At 44.6% G+C, this 22522-nt stretch overlaps 1 non-coding gene across 1 annotated transcript; it reads right to left on the reverse strand.

The window, feature by feature from the left end:
• Positions 1-3184: 3184 nt before the first annotated feature.
• Positions 3185-3266, reverse strand: TRNAS-AGA. The gene has a single exon. It is a non-coding gene; the product is annotated as a tRNA-Ser (tRNA).
• Positions 3267-22522: the final 19256 nt, after the last annotated feature.

The raw sequence follows: 22522 nt of genomic DNA on the forward strand, positions 1-22522 counted from the left end.
CCTGAACCAATAGACTATGACTCCAATTGAGCCAATCAGAGTCTTAGGCCATGCCTATTCCATCCCATGATGCATTGGGAAGGAGGCCTAAGGCCCAGATTGGCCCAGGTGCCTAAGGCCTCTCCTTTTCAGATCTGCACATATAAATTTACATGCACATCTGTATAGAATATTGATTACTGTGGGCTCTCAGCCTAGGCAATCACCTAGGTCCTCCTCATCGACCAGCGATATGTCCAAGGCTAAACTCCACACATATCTCACGGGTTACCCATAAATGAATTCACTTAGGTCCAAGGGATACTAGAATTACACTTTAATCTGTTCCAAGAATTAGCACAAGCATCTGTCTTTGTAAAACTCTTCAAAGAAAACTTCTTAGCATCCTGCTTTATTTAGTGCAAAACTGGGGACAATTCTATTCCCCCATTTATCAAAAAAACCCCAAAACAATCATCATTTCCAATTCCACCTCATGCACTGTCTTGCAGCTGGCTCTCATGGCTTTAAAAAAAACAACTTTCTTTATAGTTCCCAGCTTCTATGCTGGCCTGGAGCCAGATAGAGCACTGATTTGTCCCCAACAAACAAACAATTTAGTCTTTCCTCCCAGACCAATTCAGGTTTCTTCCTTTGGCTTCAAAATTCATATTGGCAATATTCAGCTTCTAATGTTTCACTATCTTTAACTTCACCCCAATTCCAGTTAGGAATACTGAAACAAGGAAGAGAGAAGCCACCCAACTTCAGTAGATAACTTCTTTCAAAATTCCCGCAGTGCCAAACAAAAAGAAAAAATCCTCACAACTTGTATGGAAACATCTCAAAGGATTTTCAGCTGGCTTGGCAGTGTCTTATTTCTCACATTAACCACAAATAAATGCCAAGAGACTTTTTCCCCTCTGGCTCAGCAGTCTTTCGGTTTCTCCCACTACTTACATTTATACTAACATTTATACAGGACACATTTATACAAACCGCTTCCCCGTGCAGATTGTTGTTGTTGTTATTAGGTGCTATCAACTCATGCTCGAGTCCTAGCAACTTGATGAATCGCGGATCTAAAAAGAAATCAGTTTTGTGCTAGTCCAGAAAGGTCCTCCAGCGTCATCCCCATGGTTGTTTTCAACATGTCCAGCCATCTGATTGCAGGTCGCCCTCTTCGCCTGGTTCCTTCGATCTTCCCAAGTATGATGTCCTTCTCCAGTGATCGCTCTCTTCTGATGGTGTGACCAAAATAAGACCGTTGTAACTTCATTATTTGGGCTTCAAGTGACCTAGCCATTTTGATCTCTCAGAATCGATTTGTTAGTTCTTCTGGCGGTCCATGGTACGCCTAAAATCCTTCTCCAGCACCAAAGCTCAAATGAGTCAATCTTCTTTCTGTCTTGTTTCTGTAGTGTTCAGCTTTCACATCACTAACTGTCCACTGAGAAAATAAGTGCATGGACAAGTCTGATCTTTGTCTGGAATGTCATCTCCTTGCCTTTGAATACTTTATCAAGAGCCTTCACTGAAGAGTAACCAAGTGCTATTCTGTAGAGTATTTCCTCCCTGCTAGTTGCTTCTTTGTTTACAAAAGAGTCCAGGAGATTGATATCCTTTACAACTTCTATTCTATCACCTTGAAGCTCAAAATCTTCATCATTTTCCACGTTCATGATCTTTGTTTTGTTTATGTTCAGTTCTAATCTCATGTTATGACTTTTGGCTTTGACATTTCTCAATAGATACAGCACATCTTCTTTGCTGCTGGTGATGAGTGTTGTATCATTTGCATAGTGCAGGTTGTTTATATTTCGGCCACCAACTTTGAAACCGACACTCTCTCTTCTTCCAAATTTGCTTTTCTGAAGATGGTTTCACCATATAGGTTGAACAGGTAAAGTGACAAGATGCAACCTTGCCTGATGCCACGTTTTATTGGGAACCAATCAGTGTTGCCGTATTCAGTTCTCACTGCAGCTTCATGATTTTCATATAGGCTCTCTATCAGATGAGTTATGTGTTTGGGTATTCCCATTTGCACTAAAATTCTCCATAGTTTATTGTTATCCATGTAAATTAATCCTCTTTATTCAAAATCCATGGAGAGATTGTCTGACTCACCTGCTGGAGAGCTAGTCCAGCTTGCCATTTATCCCTCTGGGGCTTCTATCTCCATAGGTTCTGCTGGTTTATAACTTCCTGCCTCCACTTACTTCCTCTCCTCCCTGGAGCATTTCTTTCAGCAATCCTCCCCTTTGTCATTGCTTCATCCCCTCCCACTTCCATATCTTCCTCTTCTGCTATTGGTTTGGCTGTTCCTCAACTTGCTCCCTGCAGGGGATAGATCTGTCTCTACTTCTCAGGGATTGATCCTGCCCTTGTAAAAACATAGAAACATGATGGCAGATAAAAGTCAAATGGCCCATCCAATTTGCCCATCCACGGTAACCATTATCTCTTCCTCTCTCTAGAGATCTTACGTGCCTATCCCAGGCTTTCTTGAAATCTGTAAAAACATAGAAACATGATGGCAGATAAAAGTCAAATGGCCCATCCAATTTGCCCATCCACAGTAACCATTATCTTTTCCTCTCTCTAGAGATCCCACGTGCCTATCCCAGGCTTTCTTGAAATCAGACACAATCTCTGCCTCCACTACCTCTTCTGGGAGACTGTTCAACACATCTACTACCCTTTCTGTAAAAAAGTATTTCCTTAGATTATTCCTGAGCCTATCACTTCTTAACTTCATCCTATGCCCTCTCATTCCAGAGCTTCTTTTCAAATGAGACTCGATGCACATGTACACCAGTAGGTATTTAAACATCTCTATCATATCTTCCCCTCTCCTGCCTTTCCGCTAAAGTATACATATTGAGATCTTCAGGTCTGTCCCCATATACATTACATTAGTGTTTTCTATCCCATCAACACCTTTCAGTTCTAGGCGGTTTACAAAAAGAGTTGGCCTGGGCATTCCCAGGGAGATTACAGAGTTGATAGACAGAGTGAGCTTACACGAATTGAAGACTAGCAGGAGCGATGGGATCTGGGGGAGGGTTTATAAAGTTTTTGTTAGCTTATTTGACAAATTTTTTGAAAAGTATAGTTTTCAGTTCTTTCCTGAATGTTTTGTAGCTAGTCGTCTTGGTCAGTAGCTTGAAAAATCTCTACTAGTAAGAGGAATGTGCAGACCCGTAATCAGCAGAATTTGAACCTGCGCAGGGAGACACCAATGGATTTCTAGTCCATTGCCTTAACCACTCGGCCATGACTACCTTATGATGAAGGCCACACACCATTTTAGCAGCCTTCTTCTGGACTGACTCTATCCTTTTTATATCTTTTTGAAGGTGTGGCCTCCAGAATTGTACACAATATTCTAAATGAGGTCTCACTAGATTCTTATATCAATACCTCATTTTTTCCACTGGCCATACCTCTACCTATGCATATAGCATCCTTCTAGCTTTTGCTGTCACCTGGCCACCTTAAGATCATCACATACAATCACATCCAAGTCCCGCTCTTCTGTCATGCACATAAGTTCTTCACCCCCTAAACTGTACCGTTCCTTCGGGTTTTTGCAGCCCAAATGCATGGCCTTGCATTTCTTAGCATTACATTTTAGCTGCCAAATTTCAGACCATTCTTCAAGCTTTGCCAGGCCTATCTTCATGTTATTCACACCATCCATAAGAACATAAGCAATGCCTCTGCTGGGTCAGACCTGGGGTCCATTGTGCCCAGCAGTCCGCTCACGCGGCGGCCCAACAGGTCCAGGACCTGTGTAGTATCTTCTATCTATACCCCTCTATCCCCTTTTCCAGCAGGAAATTGTCCAATCCTTTCTTGAACCCCAGTACTGTACTCTGCCCTATTACGCCCTCTGGAAGCACATTCCAGGTGTCCACCACCCGTTGGGTAAAGAAGAACTTCCTAGGATTTGTTTTGAATCTGTCCCCTTTCAACTTTTCCGAATGCCCTCTTGTTCTTTTATTTTTTCGAAAGTTTGAAGAATCTGTCCCTCTCTACTCTCTCTATGCCCTTCATGATCTTGTAAGTCTCTATCATATCCCCTCTAAGTCTCCTCTTCTCAAGGGAAAAGAGTCCCAGTTTTTCCAATCTCTCAGCGTATGAAAGGTTTTCCAATCCGGGGTGTCTACTCCATTGCAAATTTTGGTATTATCCGCAAAGAGGCAAATCTTACCTGACTGCCCTTCAGCAATATCGTTTATAAAAATGTTAAAAAGAACAGGCCCGAGAACAGAACCTTGAAGGACACCACTGGTAACATCCCTTTCCTCAGAGCCATCTCCATTAACCACTACCCTCTGTCGTCTTCCACTCAACCAGCTCTTGACCCAGCCAGTCACTTTGGGGCCCATCCCTAGGGCACTCAGTTTATTTATTAGACGTCTGTGTTGAACAATGTCGAAGGCTTTCCTAAAATCTAAATATACAACATCTAGTGCACTCTCTCTACCCAATTCTCTGGTCACTCAGTCAAAAGAATTGCAAATTAGTGCCAACAATTGATTATTAGCGCCCAATTCTTGAGGCTAATTGACTCATTTACCTTTTAACCTTTATTCTATTTAAAATTGCCTGTATTCCTTTATATTTTATATTGCATGTATTTCTTTTATATTGTATGCATTTACTTGCCAAACCTTAAACGAATTGCATTGTTTGTACCATGTATAACTGTTGTGAACTGCCTAGAACTTTCGGGTATGGCGGTATATAAAAATAAATTTATTATTATTATTATTATTAAATTAAATTGTACTTGAAATATGAGCACACTCCCAAATTGCATGCACAATTTTGAACTACATATAAAGAATCTGGGGGTGAATGTTGATATTTGTCAAGGGGCTGCTTGCATGGAGCCTTGTTCTGCTGTTGATGCTAATCCCATGCCTGTTGGCTAATTTTATTCTTACAGAACATGCAAAGCTCATTCAGTATTGACTAGATGTATCCCACTGATATTCAGCTGGCAGTGGACCCTCACAGGCTGATTTGTGCATGGATTTTCAGGGACAGCCCCTACCTGGATACTGGCACTGAATAACTAGGCATTAGGCATCGTCTAAAAAGTTATCCAGGTCTGGTGAAATTCAATGCCGGTATCTGGGCAAGTTAGGATTGGTATTTACATTATATGGTTCCGCTTGCCTGGATATTTATCCGGATACCGGCACTGAATATCGCTGGTGCCTGGATGACTTAGGGGATTGACCCAACTCTGGCTGGATAGTGCCACAGCAGACTGTGCTGATATTCAGTGGTATTGTCCATTTAAGCTGACATATAATATAGAGCACTCGAAATTATGTATAACGCATAATTTATCTTAAAATGGAGGAAAAAGACCTCAAAATGCCCCAAGAATCCAATAGATTGTAGCCAATTTGGGGTTAAGGCATCATCACTGGTCAAAACCTCCGTTAAATTTTATGTGATTTAATTCATTTAATTGTTACTAAATTTACATACTATGTGTGTAACTTCTGTGATTAAATATCTATTTCTCTCATACTTGAATGAGCAATTAAGAGCTGGCAACCATGGATTTAAAACCACAATTACATTCTATCTGGCTTCATAAAGACTATTGTCAAACACTTATCTTTTGTGACCCAACGGAGGCCCAATCCGTTTCGCATCATCGGGCTTCTTCAAGGGAAGTGATAAAGCTTGCTAGTTTGCCAGTGTGAATTAAGTGTTGCCCAAAAATCAGTTTTAATGCTGCCTTCACCACGCTCTCAAAACATATGTATTCTAATGTACGCTCAATTAGTTCCACTGAAGACGGAAATAACCGTATGTTAACTTAAAGACCATATTGTATGCTAAACTTGACTCTGTCCATCTAAAATTACTGTACAAATGTAAATTCATAATTTGTTTGTCTAAGCTTTATGTCAACCTTGTTACTCGTTCTGAGCTTGTTGGGTTCGACAGGATATAAAACTAACCAAATAAATAAATAATCTCATTTATTTGACAAAAACGGGACTGACTTATTGTTGGATACGTGAAAAGTCAAATAATATGGAAAACAATGGTAACCCCTTAAAAATGCACATACAACATATTTAATGCATAAAGAATGGGCAAAAGCAGGGACCCAGGTCCAAAAATTGCTTTAAAAAAAAGCATGGCTGCTTTGCAGCATGTGAAGTCAGCAAACAAGGAGAGAACCTACATGATTCTTAATTGGGACATGATGATATCACTGGGGAGGTCTGTTAGATATGCCAGATGGTCGGCGAAGTCATATAATCGAGACAAGATTGTATCTGGTACCTAAACGTAGATACCTTCTTTATAGACATGTCCCTCAGTGACCTGGGTCACATTGGCCTGCCTAGACACGATAACTCATCCATGTAATGGGAAAAATTAGGGTAGGATTGGCTTATCTTGGAAAAAAAAAAAAGTTCTTGCCTGTACAATAATTAAGAATGAGCCAGAGGAGAATTCTCTCACTTTCTTCTGTGGCACTGCTGCACAAGCTGCAAATGAAGTCGGATTAGAAATTAAAATGATAAACAGATGGCGTTAAGCAAACCATTTGAATTTCTACAGATTCATTGCAGAAAGGCAGTGAAAGAGGGATGGGTGGAGATTACATCTGTGAAGATTCTAGATATATGAGAGCTGAATGTGTTTGGCTGAATGCTCTGCCGCCCCCTCTCCCTTTTGTACTGTACGATTTCCTGAAGGATTTTACAGAGCACTTGCTTGAAGATACGATCAGCAGTCTAATGATCACTACTTCTGAGGTGGGCACCCACTTGGACATTAGAGACTCTCTCCCCGTTTTTGAGGACCATCTAGTATCGCTTTTTCCCACGTGGGTTCTGTCACCATTTGTCTGAGCAGGGCCCCTTGAAAGGCATCCACGATATCTTTACTTCACTCCGACTCAGCTGATGGAACTTTCCAGTCTAAACAAGAGAAAAAGGAACAAAACCAATATGGTTCTCAAAACTAATGGCAGAGAAAATAAAGGCAAAAGAGCTGGCATTCCTGAAATAGTAAAAAAAAAATCATAAAGAAGAGTACAGAAAGGACTACCGGCTGAAACTGAAAGTAGCTTCCGGCAGAAGCATGGAGCTGTAGGCAGCAATCACTTGCAGCTCCGCTACATCCAAAACAGTTCTGCACATTTTTGGCAAAATTATCTCTCGCTCCTTCACTTTATATGTATATTGTGAGTATAACTAATCTGCGGGCTACTGGGCAGTAGATCTGCGGGGCTTATGGCCACTAAAATACTGAAAAAAGAGAGGGGGAAACCTGGGCCTGCTGAACCCAAGATGGCTGACCAGGCGGGCTCGCCTTCCTGGATGTTTCTCAGCTCGGTCTGGGTGGCTGAAGTGATGGCGGAGATCCAGACAGCTTTGGAACCGATGGACATAATATACTTGGACTTCCAGAAAGCGTTCAATAAGGTTCCATATGAGAGACTTCTCAGGAAACTACAAAGCCATGGAATAGAGGTGGATATACAAAGATGGATAGGCAATTGGCTGGAGAACAGAAGGCAGAGAGTGGGCATAAATGGGAAGTTCTCAGACTGGGAGAAAGTGACTAGCGGTGTACCCCAGGGCTCAGTACTTGGGCCCATCTTATTTAATATTTTCATCAATGACCTAGAAGAAGGAACATCCAGTGAGATCATCAAGTTTGCAGACGATACAAAGCTATGCCGAGCAATCAGATCGCAGAAGGATAGCGAGGAACTCCAAAATGACTTGTGTCTGTTAGAGAAATGGGCGGAGAAATGGCAGATGAAGTTTAATGTGGAAAAGTGTAAAGTAATGCATTTAGGCAGAAAGAACAAGGAACACGAATATAGAATGTCAGGTGCAACTCTGGGTAAAAGCGAACAGGAAAAGGACCTGGGTATACTGATAGACAGGACACTGAAACCATAAGCACAATGCGCGGCGGCAATGAAAGCGAATAGAATGTTAGGCATGATAAAGAAGGGAATCACAAGTAGAGCGGAGAAAGTTATAATGCCGCTATATAGAGCAATGGTCAGACCACACTTGGTCCAACATTGGTCTCCCAAGCTAAGGAAGGATATAAAACTGCTGGAGAGGGTGCAGAGACGAGCAATGAAGCTAGTAAAAGGTATGGAGAACTTGGAATACGATGAATGACTTAAGAGACTGGGATTGTTCTCCCTTGAGAAGAGGAGACTGCAAGGGGATATGATCGAGACCTTCAAAATAATAAAAGGAATCGACAAAATAGAGCAGGAAAAAAAATTATTTACAATGTCCAGTGTGACATGGACAAGAGTTCATGGATTGAAGCTAAGGGGGGACAAGTCCAGGACAAATATCAGGAAGTTCTGCTTCACGCAGTGAGTGAATGCCACCTGGAATGCCACCTGGAATGCCATCCTGAATGCCACCCTGAATGCCACCCTGGAATGTCACCTGGAATGCCCTCCCAGAGGAGGTTATTGCGGAATCCACCGTTCTAGGATTTAAAAGCAAACTAGATGCACATCTCCTTATGAGAGGCATAGAGGGATATAGGTGACTTAATTTACGCCAGGTGCACACCTGGCAGGGCCTCCGCATGTGCGGATCGCCGGACATGATGGACAATAAGTCTGATCCGATGATGGCAGTTCTTATGTTCTTATGTTCTATGTAGCAACAGAAGGAGCATTCTGGATGTCTGCCTCAGTGGTGCTAGTCAAACTAATGTGGTGTAGTCTAATGTGGGAAAACTCCTGCAGTACATGTGCCTGAGAAACTGGAGGGAAATATAAGAAATGGACGTAGTGAGAAGCCCAGGATTTTCCTTCTTTCCTTCCTATGAGGGAGGAATAGGACAGGGCAGATAGGAATGACAGTAGACATGGAAAGAGAAGAAATATCAAATGGGCAGGAAACCTTGGAAAGAGCAGAATTTAGATGGACATGGAGGGTAGGAGAGACGTGGAATGGGAGGGAGAAGAAAGGGAACAGAGAAGAAGTTGGTTGGGATTAAGGAGAGAAGAGGAGCAGAGCAGAAAATGGATAGGATGGGGAGAAGGAGAACAGAGCAGATGATGGATGGGACTGGGGGGAGGGGGGGAAGAGAAATAGAGCAGAACTTGGGAGGAAAAGGGGAGGAGAGCAGAAGTTGACTGTGACTTGCTGATTGTGAGAGTGCTGGGGAGCAGAGCAGGGAATAATAGATGGAAGAGATAGAGTGGGAATTTCAAGGGGATAGTGAAAACTAGTTCTCCTCCTTTCCTCTCCCCAAATAACAAGACCCTGCTTCTTCCCTCTCTCTCCCTCTGACAAACAAGGCCCTCCTGGTAGTCAAGAAATGCATTTTTGGTCCAATAGAAAAGTATATAAATAATTTGTTAAGCTTTATTTATGCATTAGGAGTTGAAGTAAGAAGCTACTAAGAGAAGGAGAAAACTGTACAAGTAGAGTTTTAGCCATGACACAATTTTTTCCAGTCTCAAACCAAGTATTTAGGTTCAATGCTGATTTTCCAGAAGGGTTGGGAGTAATTAAAAACAGGCTCTACCAGCACCTGCTTTCTGTTTTATATTAGTCCAGCATACCATGCCTTCTGTATCTGTTCTGATCTCAAATGTCTGCTATAAAAAACCAATTTCAGTGTTTGCAGGAGTGACATTTTACTTCTCTTGCCCAGGGCCACCTCTTCATACTTTGTACAGTATGTATGAATAGAGATCAGCAGTCATTTCTGAAGCGGTGCTCAAGCCCCTGTTCTTATCTCTGCAAGGAGCTACCAGTTGCTGCTATCACTGTCCAATAATGTTACCTATTGGTTCCAGGTCACAGGAGATAAGCTGAGTCAGTCCTGGTTTAACATCCACTTTCTTATCAGGATCGCTGACAGGGGCAAGCTATATGAACTCCTGCTATCACCCAGAGAGTGGTGGAAAACTGGAACGCTCTCCCGGAAGCTGTCATAGGGGAAAACACGCTCCAGGAATTCAAGATTAAGTTAGACAAGTTCCTACTGAACAAGGACGTATGCTGGTAGGGCTAGTCTCAGTTAGGGTGGTGGTCTGTGACCAAAAGGGCCGCCGTGTAAGCAGACTGTTGGGCATGATGGACCACTGGTCTGACTTAGCAGCGGCAACTCTTATGTTCTTATGTTATCACTGTTGCACCAGTGGTGAAAATGTCCTGCGTGGAGGAGAGTTTGGTCATATCATTGGAAAGGAGATTGTCACAAGGCAATCTTGTCTCAGGCACTCAGTGGAAGTAAAACCAGGACTGGCTCAGACTGTCATCTTCCATGAACTGCTCAAGGGCAGCTTGTTCCATGCTCTCTATACATAAGGTTACCAGACGTTCGGGAAAACCCGGACATGTACTCTTTTTAGAAGACTGCCAGGTACCCGGATGGACTTTCCAAAACCCAGCAGTTTGTCTAGGTTTTGGAAAGAACTAACCAGTTCCAGCCGCATCTGGAGGGCCTCTGAGCATGTTTGGATGACGTCACACACATTCCGCACATGCTCGAGGCCCTCCAGACGCAGCCCGGAGGTCAGGGAAGAAGAGATGAGGCTTTGTGGGGGTGGGTCTGGGGGAGGAATGGGGCAGGCTGAAGGCAGAACTTGGCAGGGCTGGAGGCAGAACAAGGCGGCCATGTGTCCAGGTTTTTGTGTTTCAAAATATGGTATCCCAATCTACAGTATATAGCATGCATAAGTGATTGCTGAATTACAGTGTTCAGCTCTAGAAGCTGACACTATTGCAAGTCTACTGAGGACAGAACGACATGCTGGAGCTGTAGAAGCCTTTTGTTACTTTTATAAAACAGGTATCTTTTAGGACAGTGGTTCCTAACCCTGTCCTGGAGGACCACCATCCAGTCAGGTTTTCTGGATAGCTCTGTGCATGAAAGAGATTTGCATGTAATGAAGATGATAGGAGTGCAGATCTGCTCCATGCATATTCATTAGGGCTTTCCCGAAAACCCGACTGGCTAGTGGTCCTCCAGGACAGGGTTGTGGACCACTGTTTAAAAACATCTTGCATGGGCATCCCATTATAAAATTACCCCTCATGGCTTCCTCAAAATCAACAGACCAGTTTGGAGATCAAAGTTTAAACTGTTTTATTAACTTAGAAAATGCAACAGACCATAATTAACAACAATACAACAAACATGGATGTCACAGAACAACGGTATACATTAAATAGAATTTAAAGTTTAGAGCAGTGGTTCCTAACCCTGTCCCGGAGGACCACTAGCCTGTCAGGTTTTCGGGATAGCCCTAATGAATATCTGTCACTTCCATTATATGCAAATCTCTCTCATGCATATTCATTAGGGATATCTTTAAAAGCCGACTGGCTGGGGGGTCCCCCAGGACAGGGTTGAGAACCACTAGTTTAGAGTGACGGAAGCATTAAAAAAAAAAAAAAAAAATGTAACTATAGTATGATGAATACTAGGAAAAGATAATCCTCCCCTTTTATAATGGCGCGGTAGCGGTTACTGTGTGGCAAACACTCCAACAAACATTGAATCCCTATGGGCTTCGGATCAATTACCATGGCCCGCTGCAATAATCGCCTTTGTATAGGGGGGCCAAGTGAAAAATAATTATATTCTTATAAAATCAACATACAATGAAGTAAGATAAAATGTACTGGGTTTTATATCTTTCAGCAGATTTCAGTTCAAAGTTGAAAGTTTGGCGGATGGAGTGTTACCAGAATGTAGAATTTAGATTCGAAGTATTTTTCCAATTACCTAAAGTCATTTGAACCTGTTGGGTGATCAGGAGGTCCAGTCTCAGGGGCCACCCCTGTGAATGAGTGAAGCTCCATGCCCAGTAACTGATGACTTCCTTTGTAAATAATATTCTTCACTGTATGCATCTATAGGGGAGTAGCAAAAATACAACCCAAATTACTCCACTTCCCCACCAACCTGGTGAACAAATAGATAAGTTCCCGACATAGCTCTCTGATCATCTAATGGGCTATGCTGTCTTTCCACTATGTAATCAGACAAGTTGTTGGACCAAGAGAAAGCATATGTTGAAAATGTACATTAAGTCTGTGCCCCAGGGCTTTTGGAACACTAAAACCCTTGCTGTATCTCGGAGAATTAATACAGATTTCAGATGTTTGGGATAATCTTTTTTTAACTACATTTACTTTGGAAGCTGTGCAATGTAGGAAGAATGGCCTCCTTCCTATGTTCTCTAATAAAAACAAACATGGGCAGAAGACATGCCAGCTCTTGGCTCTGGAAGGGCCTGGCATCACAGCTGTTCATTTTGTCTTTGTTGGCTTTCCTAGTTCTGCTCTCCCCCCAGCTAAATATTTCTGAAGACTATGACTTGGGGTTTCATTTCCCTAAATTCACTTACCGCTCAGGTCTATCTGCAGTCAGGATGAAATCATTTGGTTTTGGCTCCTGGACATCCCGCAGCAAAAACCTTGCAAGAAGAGCCAAGATCTGAAGATGTACCTCCCAGCGATCATCCTCACAGTCCAAACAGATGCAGAGACTGTGGTCTGGCCTGTCTGCACTTGTGTAACAATAAAAAAAAGTTTGTATGCAGCTTGCAGAGTTTCCTAGAATGGAATCAATCACTCCAAGCTAGGGCTACCATATGGCTCAAGTAAAAGGAGGATGGATTGAGACATCCGGGTTTTACTTCCACTGACAGCAATAGAAGTAAGGAGGACAGAGAAAGACATCTGGGGTATACTTCCATTGAAAGCAATGTCTCAATTCATCCTCCTTTTTCTGGAGCTATATGGTAACCCTACCCCAAGCCTTATTTGATAAGAGGTTGATTATCTTACTGCTACTCCTTGGCAGATATGTCCTGCATTGAGGGGATCTACCAGTGCCTGCCAAGCCAATTAATCAATTTGCATTTGCTAAAATGTGAGACGTATGCCATGAGATTAAGAGTTTGAATCTGAACCTAGATTTTATTTTGTATTTATATTTACAATAAAATCTAAAAATGGGAAAGACGGGGCCCTCCTTGCCTCTTTGAAAGCTGCTTCAGTCTCCTGTGTGGCATATTACTATCAGGCTAACGGTAGGAGATTGTTGAGTTTTAAGTATTTCACTCTTGCAAGGGTCAGATAAAAGAGTTTAATTGATAGCCTTGGGTAGAAGGAATGGGCTTAGAAGTAAGAACAGTAAGCTGAAAATCAGAAAAACTGAAATGTATTGCTCAGCATTTGGCAGGATGTAATTGGATAAGATGATGTCTACCTAATTAAATCTCGCCGACCTGCTCCTGTGCTGATCTTTAATGACCCATAACAAGACAGAGCTGTGGAGCATCAGCACAGACCACTGTGGCACTATCTGGTAGGTGCTGGGGCAGTCTGGAGACAGAGCAGACATGGAGCCAGGAGTTACCTGAGCGCCACTTATATTCAGTGCCAGTGCCAGGCTAACTATGTGGGCAAGTACAAAAATGTTAAATGGGATAGGATGACTTCTCTATGAGGAAAAGCAAGTGGCTAGGGCTCTTCAGTTTGGAGAAGAGACAGCTCAGGGCATAGGCAGCGGAATGCTGCTTTGTTTGGTGGTGGGGGGGAGGGGGCCAGAAGCTCTGCCCTACTGCACTTCCGAGTCCTCCACCCACCTCCTCCAGGCACTTTAGTTTTAAATCTTCAGCAGCCATCATGCAGTGTCGACAAGCAGGCCTGGCCCTGGAAGTAGAATGATGGGTTCCGGTGTTTGATGCTGCGGGGCAGCTGTGTGGTGGCTGCCCGAAGATTTTAAACAAACACCATGAGCAGGGTGGGTGGGAGGTCTAAAACAGCAACCGAGAATTTTTGGGGAAACCATGGCCCCCTGTGGCCTCCCCCATTCCGACACCTATGGCTCAGGGGAGATATGATAGAAGTCTATAAAAATACTGAGTGGAATTGAATAAGTTGACATGAATCGCTTATTTACTCTAATAGGACGTGGGGAAATCTACTGCTTATTTTTAGGCTAAGCAGTATAAAATCTATTTTACTCTTTTGGGATCTTGCCAGGTACTTGTGACCTAGATTAGCCACTGTTGGAAACAGGATACCAGGTTTGTAGGTCCTTTTGTCTGTTCCAGTATGACAAATCTTTTATGTTCTAAGAAGGACAGCATAAATGGCAATATTAACTTGCCTGCGTAGCTATCTGAATACTGGCACTCAGAGATAGCAAGTTCCAGGTTGGAGCTTTTGGGACAATTATTCTGGTGCATTATGGGACTGGCACCTGTGATTTCAATGGCCAGGATCAAACACTACAAATCCTACACTGCTTTGGGATGTAAGTTAAAACTAGGGTTGGAATTTGGTAATTTGGCATATCTGATTACCGAATGTCTTTGGTATCTAGATAACTTCCAGGCATTCCCCAATGACCCAGATATTTAGTGTTGTTATCTGGATAAGGGTTGGCACTGAAGATTTGACCACAATTAGTTAAAGAGCTGTCTATATGAATTCAAGACTTTCTACCCCAGTAGAGCTTACCCATGAGGCCTGCCCATTGTATCTGGGTTTTCAGGATTTTCAGGATGACTACAAGAAATATGCATGAGATCTAGTTGTTTAGGCCAGTGTATGCAAATATAACTCATACATATTCATTACCCATATTCTGAAAATCCAGATTGGCTGGGTAGTGCTTAAGGGCTGGGTTGGGAACTGCTGCTTCTGTTCCACTGACTCCTTTGGAGTCCCAGTGCAAAAGAATCAGTCAAATATTTTGTGTATGACCTTTCGAAAATACTGAGTGTCTCACTTCCAGCTCACCACACAATTGTTTCCCACGTACTCACCTTTATAGGACCCCCAGGGACTCCTGAAGAAGCCTTTTTGTCGAAACGCGAACCGTGTTGGGTCCTGTATCTCTAGCGGACTAGGTCCTTTAAGGCTCTTATGTGCATGATTTACTTTTATGTGGATGATTTCAGTGTACCTTTGGAACTTTGATACTTTCAAATAGAGTCCATTTAGTAACATCGTCACTCCACAGAGTTTTTTTTGTTTTGTTTTCTCTGGATTTTCTTCTTTGTGGATATTTTGGGGTCAATTCCTTTTGTTTTTATATTTTCTGACATAACATGTCTGAAATAAGGATCTAGAATAGATAGTTGTGACAAAGGGTATGGAACTTGATACTGTATACTGCTTTTTCTGTGTGGCTACAATCAAAACAATTTACATATTTTAGATGGGTACTTCTTTTATACCTGAGGCCATAGGTGCCAACTCTGTAGATGCTAGAGCACCGCCCAATACTTTGCAGCACAGCCCAGACATTAGGACTGAAATCTTCCAAATGTAGAGCTGCAGACTGGAAAAAAGTAAGACTCTACTTGAAATTTACTTGAAAATCCGGTGGCACTTTCATATGATACGATATTATTTGGAACTTCAATGAGGAAAAAAAGTCAAATATCTAATAAAAACAATAAGTTTTTACTCATAATGACAGAAGTTGCTATTCAGCAAATTACGAGGAATTGAAAAAATTATGATAGATTAAGTTATAGTTTTTGGTGGAATTCATTGTGCCATATTTTTAAAATGGAGAAAATAATAGCTGTCCAACGAGGAAGTTATAAAAAGTTTATGGAGGTCTGGGAGCCATTAACAAATTATTGTAAGCAATAATTATAATTGAGTAATTAATAATTTATTTCTCTCCTTTTCTATTGAAGTATAAGGGGGGAGGGGGGATTTTCTATGTATAAAATTATATGATTATATTGGAAGAAGGACGGGAGGGCGAAATTATAGTTTGATTTCAGTGAATGTATGAATAATAAGTATTATTATAGTGTATATGATTGTATAATGAATTACTTGTTGAAAGTTTTAAAATGAATAAAGAAATTAAAAAAAAAGTAAGACTGCGTTTCCTCCTCAGCTGCTACTTACACTTCTCCCTGCAATGCAGCTTACTGGTCAGACTTTCTAAGCCAGCCAGTAGGCTGCAGGGGAAAGCATGGCAGATGGTTATGGGCTAGATTCACTAACCCCCGATTCCGTGTCCGATCCGTTCCCGATTGCATGCAGGCCGACAAATTCACAAAAGGCCTGCATGCAAATGGGGATGATCGTTAACACACCCCTACCCACGGCCAGGATCGCTAGAGAGCGATCATGGAGCATGCACAGACCCTGACAGTAGTGACAGGAGAAGCAGCTCCCTTTTACTTCTGTCAGGGCTTCTGCCAGCTTTTTTTATTTTTTATTTTAATTGGGCAGATAATTTGCGTGCATTACACATGTAAAATAACTGCTCGGTTAAAAACTAAAAATAAAAAAACGCCCCTCCCGAAGTGCCTCCTCCCTCCCCAAACCCCTAAAAAATGCCCCCACGCCGATGCCCCACAAAAGGCAGGAGGGATGCCAACTCCCTCCTGCAACGCAAATGACTGTAACCGCCCCGACCGGCCCACCGCGCCACTCCCCGACCAACCCACTGCACCCCGACAGGACTGGCTCACCCCTGGTCGGGCCTGGCATGACCCACCCTGACACCTTCCCTGTACCTAAAAGTTGGGAGCAGGAAGGGTGCTCAGTCCCTCCTCTCCAGTCCCTCCTCTCCAGTGCTGTCAGAGCAGGAGGAACTGCAAAGTCCTCCTGCTCCTTCGTCTCCTCCTGCTCCTGGATGACGCACCGCGAATGTGGGCCTTAGGCCCTGCCCTGGTGCATCATGTGATGCTTCCCCACTTCTGGCCAACAGCTCTGCAGGTGCAGGTGGCTTGAAGTCCACCTGCATGGTTCATGCAGATATCATGCAAGTGCAGGGGAGGATTAATTTGACGAGTGCCACTAAGCACACAAGTACACTGGGCAAGGCAGGCCCCTTCCCCCCGATCGGCAAGGCGGGCCCCCCACCGATCAGCAACACAGCCCCCCCCCATCGACAGAAAGTAAGACAAACATGCAACGCGGGTAAGAAAGGAAACGGGAACTGTAATTTTGCAAGCAGTGCTGCTTGCCCAAAGCTTCCCTCTGATGCGCCTAGGCGGAAACAGGAAGCTGTGTCAGAGGGAAGCTTTGGGCAAGTAGCACCACATGCAAAATTACAGTTCCTGTTGCCTTTCTTACTCGCATTACTTACTTGTCTTACTTTCCGTCAATTGGGGGGGGGGGGGGCCGCGTTGCCAATCGATGCTGGAGAGGCTCATCGCCATTTGGAAAAACAATGTTGATGCCCTCCTTCATCGGGCCCCCCTGACCATTTCGGGCCCTAGGCATGTGCCTACTGGACCTATTGGTTAATCCAGCCCTGTGCAAGTGCAGGTACTGCATACCATACTGCAGGTACTTCTTGCATGATACTAGAAGTCAGAAACTGTTGCTGGCAGAAAGGAGCTGATAGTGTTGCTGGTGTGGGAGCTTGACAAGGGGCCTGATGCTAGAAAATTGAGTTGTGAATCATTGAATGGAATCCACCAAAAAAACAACTCTTATGTTTGTGCAACACAAATATAGCAATAAATACCAATTTTTCTGTCCCTGAGATAGCGCCTAAAATTCAAAATAATAAACACCTAGGATCAGAAGCCCTAATCAAAATTTTTGGTAGAGTGTGGTTTGCAGTGGTTGGAGACTTTGGAGTAGAATAAATCGTGCACATTCAGTAGCTTTTTTGAGAAACATTTATGTAGACCTGGGCACTTCCTGAGTGGATTCTAGCATTTCTGTGTGGATAAGAATAGACAGTCCTCATGTCTCACATCTGGGGACATGTTGGGCTGTAGGAAAAATAACCTTCAAGGTACTACAACTGTGAACCCTTTCCACTCCTGTCCCAAGTCATGGTCAATTTGTCATTCCCATAAAGATATTGTCCAGTCCAAATGGATATTCAAACATAAAGAAGTTTTTATTGATAAAATTCTTCGGTGGGCAGGCTTTATCCTTCCTTTGATAGGTGTGATTGAGGCTATCCTATTTTGCCCCTCCCCCTCCTTTTTACTAAACAGTGGTCCACAAGAAGTTTTCCATCCCATCCCATTGAGTTTTAAATGACACTGACTTCCCACAACCCAATTATCTGGTTGAATAAGACATGCTGATGTCAGCAAGTGAGAGCAAAAAAAAAAAAAGCACACTAAGATACTGTAGAATAGCTATTACATCACTGTACCAGAAAACCAATAGAATAATGATCCTGACAGAATTGCAGAGAATGGGGAACATAGATTCCCCCACTGCGAGGAAGACTGTAAAAAAAAAAAACAACAACACAACAACAACTCAATCAATACATATACAGAGTAAAGCAAAGCTACCATTCCAACCAGCATTAGCATTCCAAACTCAAACTCAGTGTTGAAGGAACAGTCGATTCACCGTGAAGCTGTATTTCAGCTTGTTGAGGGGCTGTCGGCTGAGGCTGAGCCACCTGGACTGGAACAGGTGTGGGATCAGTTGCAACAACTGTCGACAGGGTACTTGTCGCTTGTGGATTGATATGCTGGAATTGCTCATGTGGAGGAGGTGAAGCCAGTAATTGGCCTCTTGAGGTACACCATGTAAGGGTCCAGCAGGAGGAGGAGGAGTAGGGGGACCCCCAAATCGTTGTAGAAATCACTGATCATGGGGGTCTCCAATAGTAGTCAAACTAATGGTCATAACATTGACGGCTCTATCTGTTGTAGTTCAAGATGGCTCACAAAGCCTTGGTGATTGCCAGGAGCCAGAGTGCCTCTCAGGAGAATTGAAATGCTAGCTCCCATTCCTGCATCAGTAGTCTTGAGGGTGGTTTCAGGGATGTTGTGGAGACAATCTGTGTTTCTCTGGTGATACAATGTATTCACGATGGAGTCCAGGAGAGGCGCCAGGGGAGTGGCCAAATGAAGTAGAGTGAATTTGAGCATTCTGGGTATTGTCTGAGTGCCTCACAGTATCCTCATTGGGATGAACCTCACTGGAGCCAGACTCATCGCCCACTTCAAGAACTGGAGGAAAAGCAGGCAGGAAGCCATAGACAGGGTGAGAGCGCGAGATGCAGAACGGGCGAAGAACTTCGGTGAATCAAACTCCAGGTTTAGCTGTAACATCTCCTGGGAGTTCAATGCATGCGCTGTCTCATATCCGTCCAATAAGACTTCCTCCACAACTATATACCAGGGCACAAGGTGTGCTGAATCCTGACCCCTTCTTTTTCCACGGTGTTAACCCAGGATTCGACCCAATGCTAAACAGGAAACTCGGATGCCAAGGGTTTGGCGCTTCCGTGGCAGCGATGGCATCCTTTCCACCACAGAGTACCATTACTTTTTAGTGCTGGACTTTGAGGCTACCTGTGACAAACCACAGATACATCCACAGCACTTTACGAGAGCGATGGAGGACCCAGGATCCCAGAGGTACTTTCCGGTATACTGCACAGAGTGCAATATGTACGACTACCTCCCCTTGGGAAGGCGGGAGTACATATGCAGTCGGTGTCAGGAACTGGAAAGCCTGAGGATGGAGGTCGGCAGATTGAGGGTCAGGGTCCAGGAACTGGAGGGACCGGAGGGACTGCGCACCACAGAGGAGACGAGCTGGTCAAACCAGAACACAGACGGAGCAGGCCCCATTGTGGACCAGGTGAGGGACCTCGAGAGATTCATCGAGGAGGCCTATAAGAAGGTGGAGGAACGGGACCAGCAGCTGCACAGACGGATGTTGGCAGACGAGACCCAGGATCCACAAGGCGACACCGGGGAAGGACCTAGCGGAGGAACCACGCAAGAGGAGGAGACCTCGACTCACCGGGACCCCGAGGGAGAGACACCGCACTACACCAAGGACACAGACCTGAGGCAGAGGAGGTTGCTGAGGAAAGGGAAGTCTGCTATTGTGGTGGGAGACTCGATCTTGAGAGAGGTAGACAGTCACGTAGCTGGAGGAAGGGAGGACCGGCTAGTGACTTGTCTCCCAGGGGCCAAGACACGAGACATCACTGATAGGATCGAGAGGATCCTGGACGGAGCAGAGACAGAGGAGACTGCGGTAATAATCCATGTCGGAACGAATGATGTGAGCCGGAGGAACTTCAGCATGGCCACACTGACTGACCAGTTCAGGGTCCTGGGACGAAAGCTGAAGCGGAGCACATGGAGGATAGCATTCTCAGAGATCCTGCCTGTACTGAGAGCAGATGCAAAGAGGCAGGCAGACCTCCAGGCTGTGAATGCATGGTTGAGGAGATGGTGCCAGGAGGAGGGCTTCCACTTTCTGAGGAACTGGACGTCCTTCTGGGGAAAAAGCAAGCTCTACCGGCGGGACGGCCTGCACCTGAGCACAGCAGGAACTAGACTACTGGCAGCCAATGTGAAGAAGGAGATCGAGAGGGCTTTAAACTGAGGAGAGGGAGAAAGCCGACAGCTGATCTGATGTTGACGCTTCGGACAACAGTATCCAGAACAGATGCTGAACGGGCTGACTGCAGGGAGGAAGCAGAGGGACTGGAGGATCTTATGATCAGACAGCGAGGGAAACATCAGGTAAAGGGAGCTTGCTGGGAGAAGACTAAGGGGCATGGAGACACAGGGGGACTGGGTGGCACGAGGGCGAAAGCTGAGGGCAATATAGAGGTACCACAAGGGGGGGATCAAACAGAGGCTCAAGGGATGATAGCCCAGGAGGGAGCCGGTAGGGCTAGAAAACCCAGAGGAAAAGCGGGGAAGTGGGGTGGCGGGAATGTGGGGAACCTGAAAGCTAAGAGGGTAAAGGCTGAGGGCAAAGCAGAAGCACAGGGAACGGGAGAACTGCCCGAAATCCAAGGGCAGGTGGCCCAGGTAAATGCAAAGGTGGAGGAAAAACGACGGGACCTACGGGACCTGCGGTGCTTATACGCAAATGCAAGAAGCCTCATGGCCAAGATGGGTGAACTAGAAGTCGTGGCCAAGGGGGAGGACCTGGATATAATTGGAATTGCAGAAACCTGGTGGACAGAGGAAAATCAATGGGATGTGGCGCTACTGGGGTACAAGCTCTACAGGAGGGACAGGACCCACAAGAAGGGGGGAGGCATAGCACTATATATAAAGGACTCTATCCACTCGGTCGGGATGGATATGGCAACGAAGGCAGAGGGGCTGGAATCACTATGGGTCAAATTGCCGGGAGACAAGGGTGCAGGCATAAAACTGGGGCTGTACTATCGCCCACTTGGTATGCCAGAAGGAGTCGGACACGACTTGGAAGCGGAACTGAGACAGGAATGCAGGACTGGAAGTGTAACAGTGATGGGGGACTTCAACTACCCGGGAATAGACTGGAGTACGGGTCACTCCAACTGCGCTAGGGAAACAGGATTTGTAGAAGCTGTGAGGGACTGCTTCATGGAGCAACTAGTCAAAGAACCAACGTGAGGGGGTGCTACTCTTGACCTCATCCTAAATGGATTAGGGGGGCCTGCAAGAAGGGTAGAAGTGGGAGGACCACTAGGCAACAGTGATCACAACGCGATCAGATTCACATTAGAAAGGGGGACACCCATAGTAAGGAGGACCGCAACAACTGCGCTCAACTTCAAGAAAGGGAACTATGTTGCTATGAGGGAAATGGTGGGGAGGAAGCTCAGAAACATCTTTAGGATGGAGACTGTGGGAAGCGCCTGGACCCTATTCAGGTACACCCTGCAGGAAGCACAAAGAATGTACGTCCCCAGTTTCAAGAAAGGCTGCAAGAACAAGCGATCAAAGGACCCGGTTTGGATGTCAACTGAAGTAAAGAGGGCAATAAATGACAAAAAAGTATCCTTCCGGAGATGGAAAAAGGACCCAACGGAGGAAAATCACCAGGCGCACAGGAAATGCCAAAAGGAATGCCACCGAGAGGTTAGAAAAGCAAAAGGGGAATACGAAGAGGGGCTGGCCAGGGAGGTAAAAAACTTCAAGGCATTCTTCAGTTACGTAAAGGGGAAGCGACCAGCGAGAGAGGAGGTGGGGCCGTTGAACGATGGGGATAGGAAGGGAGTGATTAAGGAGGATAAAGAGGTAGCTGAGAGGTTGAACACGTTCTTCTCGTCGGTTTTCACGAGCGAAGACACATCTAATATACCGGACTCAGAGGAGCTCATGAGTGGGTAGCAGGCCGAAAAATTGGAGCACATAGAGGTAAGTAAGGAGGATGTCCTCAAACAGATAGACAGGTTAAAATGCGGCAAATCATCGGGCCCGGACGGGATCCACCCAAGGGTTCTGAAGGAACTAAGACAAGAAATAGCGGGCACAATCCAGCATGTTTGCAGCATATCCTTGAAAACTGGTGAGGTACCAGAGGACTGGAAATTGGCGAATGTCACACCTATCTTCAAGAAGGGATCGAGGGGTGACCCCGGGAACTACAGGCCGGTGAGCCTGACTTCAATTATAGGGAAGATGGTGGAAGCTATGATCAAGGATGGCATTTGCGAGCACATCGAGAGGAATGGCCTACTGAGAACAAGCCAGCACGGATTCTGTAAGGGAAGGTCATGCCTAACGAACCTTCTGTACTTCTTTGAGGGAATAAGCAGTCGG

Source organism: Geotrypetes seraphini, chromosome 1 (genome assembly GCF_902459505.1).
Source record: "Geotrypetes seraphini chromosome 1, aGeoSer1.1, whole genome shotgun sequence".
In the NCBI taxonomy this organism is placed as follows: Eukaryota; Metazoa; Chordata; class Amphibia; order Gymnophiona; family Dermophiidae; genus Geotrypetes; species Geotrypetes seraphini.